Here is a 6001-nt window from a genome sequence, read left to right on the forward strand (position 1 = left end):
CTAAAACCTCCTTCTAGTAATTAATTTATGTCAATAGTGATTGATTTTATTCTTCCAGACCAAAGAGTAAAACAAATTAATATTTTGATAACAAATAATGCACAAAATGTGTGACTAAGTTTAAAAAACTGAAATGTTGACCTAATGTGTCATTCGATTGTTCATTTCCAAATTTTATTTCAAACACAACTTTACCTTAGTAGAATTTTTCTTAATTCAGATGTAAGAAGTTTTTACTTTTTAGGGATTTAAATTCATTTTTTCAGCCTAAAAACAAACTGTTGTAAGTGTATTCAATGCAATGTATCATTTGATGAGGTTACATTATATAATAATTTATTGTAAATGAGTGTGTTTGATTATGCCGCTATCCATGGTTATTATGTAGGAAGGTGTAGGCTCTCCTTCTTTGTATTAAAAAAGGGTCTTCATTTAAATTAAGTTTCTATATTAGTTTATAAGGCATAAAATCACACAATTTTAGTGTTTTTCCTTTAGTAGAGTTGTGTTGGTTTTTCATGGTGAACATAAACTACATGCTTACTTTAAAATATAGATGATGAGTGCTTTCCGAGTTGTATCTGCTAGCTGGTTGCCTATATTTATTTTAAGTTAAACTTTAAAGTCCCAAATAACCTGAATAACCTCAATATTCCAAAACCAGATTTGACTGTAATGCTACTTATACTTGGAGGCAGGTACATACAGTCAAAGTAGGCTGAAATCGACTTAAGGTCTTGAGTCTTCTCAATGGTCTTGAGGCATGACTGGATCCAAGAGCTGGCTACGATACAGGTTGTATTGTTTGGATGATTTTCCTGAAGAAGGATCTCTTGAATTTCCATTCATTTAATATTCTAACACCTCCATGACTTTACAAAAACTCTGATCTTAACTTAAGGGTGAAAGATAACTCCTTTATTTTCTATTAGGATTGTCTATACTAAGGTGTTCTTTATTTCAACTTTTACAAGTACCTAATAACATTTAAAGCCGTATCTCCACTATGACGATGGTGACCGTACGGATTCCTTTAATCTGATCTTGGAATAGGCATGTGGAATTTTCGATCGGCACAATGCGGCACAAGCCAATTTCAACATTGCAAACACACTTACCAACAATGAAACTTAATTCATAAGCTAGACCGAAAGGTCTTCAGAAGAGAACAGTGTTGTTGAATGGGTGAAGTATTACAGCAACACATCGTCAGGACAACGCATCCAAAATTATGTCTAATGCCCTTTGTTTTTTCATCTGTTTATATCTCTCGGAGACAAAACCATCATTATCAGTTTAACGGATATCTTCCGAAGACTAATGCTTCATCAAACTTATCTGATCTCCTTTTTTTCCACAGATCCAATATCGCAGCGGTTTCCGTGCACGCAGTGCCCCAGGGTCTACAAGAGTAGTTACTGTTTGAGACGCCATTTGCAGTTTGAATGCGGAAAAGAGCCGCAGTTTGCTTGCCCACTTTGCCCTCACAGAGCAAAAATAAAGTGCAACTTACAAGCTCATATGATCAATAAACATAGGGTTGTTATGTAATCGGCGGGAAATAGTTAATATTTGTTATTTATTTTTTTTGAGTGATTGATTTTTAATTTACTTTATTGTGCGTGTCGTTAATAAGCACATTAAAAACTTGTGATACACAACACTAGTATTACCAAATAGCTTTCAACTCACTTTTGTATTTTTTGGCACTATGTTTATGTGTTTAGTCAAGAACATTCTGGTTGTATTTGATTTTTGTCATTAAAGTATTTTATTATAATATTCGTCCGTGATATTACCAAAGAGCAAATTGCTCATTAAACAATAATAGGTTATATTGTATACACTTTGAATCCAAATGTACTATAGAGGTTTCAATTTGTTTTGAAATAACAATGTTATCTGACATATTATGTGTTTCATTTGAGAAATGCATTACTTTCAAATAATCAAATTATTTGAAAAATGGCTTATTTTATTTATAGGTATACACTTTGTAAAGCACAGTTGTACATGTTGACTAGCTTTGTAAACATGTTTCGATTTAACATAAGAAAAATGTTCAACTTGAGACTGTTTAAATATGTAGTGGATTTGGAGAAATAATGATCATTAATAGCAGCAAACTGAAATGTTTGTAAATGTACAAAATTATAATTGAATTGCTTTAGTTAGTCATTATCTAAGCTAATGTGTCAGTGGCCTTTGAATCAGGGAATTATTTAGTAAGTTTTAGTAACAAAAACAATGCCTGTGTAAATGACATATTTTATAATTAAACCAATCTATGATTTGTATATTGTATTATTTTCTATCCTAATCGATTAAATATTTTGTCTGTCACTGTACTGTCCATCCTATTATTTCATTTTACATTTTCAAATCGCACATCTAAAGTTTGTTGGGGTAAAAAGGTTCAATCATGTTTGTGATAATGTTTATACTTACACGGTATATTGTTCAATAGATTGCTAGATTCGATCACAAAATCATATTACTTAAAACTTAATATTTCAAAGTGTATTAGGAAGTTGTTAGCAAATTTTTGTAGTAGGTAGTAATGAATACTTACCCTAGAAGATTAAAAAGTCCCTTAAATAGTGTACAAACTTAGCTGGTATTAGTACTAAAACTAATAATGATTTTATAATTTTTTATGATTAATGTCTTTATTTAATTAGTCAATCAGCTTCGGACAGTGTAATGTAAAATCACTATGAAGTTAAATTTTGTTTCCATTATCTCGAATACCGTCAATTTGGATAGTCTTTTGGCAGAAAGGATTGGTTCAATATCCAGCCTATACAAAAAGGTTATTGGTGTTAGGATTGCATCCCTTGAAATATCCTATAATTAATAATTTGATACATATTATATTGGTGTAGACACCCCTGTACACATTAAACCAAGATATATTAATCGTACACTTTGAGATCATGGGCACACAAGTGAAGGTCAATAAAAAACTATAAAAATATGTCTTTAGAAATCCTAGTCCAGTAACTTTTCAAAAACAAAATTATCTCCAGGGGTTTTTGCTAGACAGAAATAGAAACCGTTTTATAGTCAAGGTCCCACATTCACAACCATAGACACTAGGCTCAGCCTGAACACACATTACTTGCACGTTTCTTCAGGTAAGGCCTTTAGGGTATGGGCATCACTATTAGAAAGTCCATTGGTGTTTGGCAGAATTTCGCTCTAGACCTCGGGGACCACTAACCCACCCCCCCTCCCCACCCTATCGCCAGCCTATCCTCCCTATTTCCTTTCCTTATTATTATACAATATATATTACAATTAAAAGATTACCTAACAGTTTGTTTCTTAGTTTGTTTCAGTTCAGCAGCATTTCAAATCAGACATCCTTGTGCTTGTGGGAGAAGCTACAAGCAAAAGAGTCATTTGACATTTCACATTCGCTACGAATGCGGCCAAGCCCCCAAGTTCGCTTGTCCGTGTTGCCCCTACAAGTGTAAACAGAAGTCTGCTCTCAAGTGTCATGTGATCAATAAACACAAAGGATTCCCTGTGACTTCCATCCACTGAAGAGGAAACCCCAATTTTGCATGCGCGTTGTATATCTGAAGAGCAAAGAGATGTAGCTACTAGCAATGATACATATTTGACGGCAGCACTTCTCAAGGGTACTTTGCACCTCTGGTGGCCATTTTTTAGATTCCTGGTATGAATATGCTGAAGTGTAAAAATATGCAATATGCAGGTTTCATTTATCCTCAGTTTCTTGCCAATAGGCAACTACTACGTCATGCTATTTCTCTCTTCATTTTGTGGTATTACACAGATATACGTATAGTTTTTAGTTTGGCATAAGGAATTATTTAATTTGGAATTGTTAAAAATATACGATTGTTTGACAAAATATAGACTTCTTTATCCCTGAAAACAGTTATTTTTTAATACATTTTTTGCATTTACAATAAATCTTGGCAAGAATGTAAAAAGCCAAATTACTTCCTAAGACTAACAAAATAAAGATTATATATCATCCTCTGTCGTTTTTTGGCCAGACAAAAAATAAGGTCTGTGATTTAAAAAAATTGAGATTTTAAAACGAGATAAATAATACAAAATTTATGCTTTAAAAGTAGTGTGGTTAAAATCTGCTTTGAAACTTAATTGCTGGAGTTTCCAATCAAGTCAAAACATTTACGGGACCATACTATTGTGAAAGAACCTTTAGTACCTTAAATGATTTCTCAAGTTAAAACAATACAACATTCCCGTTTCTGGCCCATGCACTATTTTAATAAACACCAGGTTTCCTCTATCTTGGTCAAATAGTACATCGATTATACAGAGCTGTTTCAACTTTATAATTTTTGTACCATTTGATGGAGATAAATTAAAACATGGTATTTGATTTAATAATTACTTTATATATTTGTTACTTACAAAGTATTTTTTAGGTCGCCATCAATGCAACACCTGTGGAAAGAGTTATAAACAAAAGTGCCATTTGAACTACCACCAACGTATGGAGTGCAACAAGGAACCCGCCTTTTGTTGTCCTTTCTGTCCACACAGGACGAAGCAGAAGAGTGGTCTGAAGTCCCACGTGGCTCTTAAACACAGAGATCAAGCTAGGGAAGAGGGTAGTGTTGAGAAACTTATGTGGCTGCTAAACAAAAGTTTGAACAATTGACTCAACCTTTGGTTGTACTTTAAAATATTACTCTTTTTGTTCTTGGTTTACCAGTTATTAATTCATTTTTTTTTTAATTACATCACAGTAAAATTATGTGTTCTATAGCCTATATTATTTTGTTGTATGTGGATATTTAATAATAACTTACAAGAGCATAACTAAAAGTCAACTTAAAAGGGTAAGCTTCGGCTAATTTTTTGTGGGTACAGTTCTTTAATTGAATTTAGAAAGCTGTGCTGTATTTAGCTGCTGGATTAACAGTCGAGGGCTTAATTTATACACTTAAACTTAGCTTGGTTAGAAAATGTTTACATAGTAAAAATTATAACTTACAAATTATAGTACAAAAACAAGTAAGTGCCCATGGTAAAACAGTTGCCAAATTCTATTATGTTTTTCCTGTTTTTTTTTTTTAAAAAGATTTGCAATATTACTTTAGTTGATTAAGTAATGCAACACAGGTAGTTTATTGTTAGCTTTATCATTTTATAGTTGAAATATTTTTGTACTGATATTTAATTTTTAATATAATAAAAATGAGTGGGTTTTTAGATAATATGTAGATAAATAGAATCCTAAGTTAAATCACTTATGTGCCCTTAAACTCCAATAAAGTATTTTTACAAATGTTTAATCGAGTTTTCATTTTTAATATTTAATGGAATCAACAACTCAATACAGTTTATAGCTTAGTACTTTTAACTTCTAATATAGGCAATTTTACTAGAGTTATACCCTTTTCTTTAGTCCATTTCATTATTTTATGAATTTAGTGGTGATGAATCTAAAATAAAGAGTGAGAACCCCCTTTTTTCTGTTTGATCTTAGGTGAAATACAGATTAAGGTGGGATTCGAACTCTCTTGTGGTTAAATGCCCATAAAACAAGGGATAAAGAAAAATATTACATATTCTAACTTTTTTATCCTTGCAAGCAACCATTTAATGAAAATCTTCTTTTTCTTGTGCTTATTGTAAACCCCCCTCTGAAGGATAAAACCAGGTTGATGAATTTCTATGAAACAAACAAATTAAACCAGACTCGCAGCAATGCTACTTGTTAGCGTTCCTTTTTAAATCCCATCCTGCTTACTTATTTTTAAAATAAACTCCAATGACGCGCTCATTTGTACCACATATGTACTGTTTTAATACACAGGAAGTTTCTTCATATATTATTTTACACTTTGTATATTTTACACAGATTATACTAATATTGTTATAATCTTTCAACATCATTGTTGTTTACAAAAATTCCTTTGAGTGAAAACTATTGTTTTAAACGTTCAACGTAACGATTGTTTCAAATAAATGCATGGAATTCAATATATGA

The sequence above is a fragment of the Macrosteles quadrilineatus genome, unplaced genomic scaffold (assembly GCF_028750875.1).
Source record: "Macrosteles quadrilineatus isolate MER2022 unplaced genomic scaffold, UCM_ALF_1.0 Scaffold_9__3_contigs__length_116548681, whole genome shotgun sequence".
In the NCBI taxonomy this organism is placed as follows: domain Eukaryota; kingdom Metazoa; phylum Arthropoda; class Insecta; order Hemiptera; family Cicadellidae; genus Macrosteles; species Macrosteles quadrilineatus.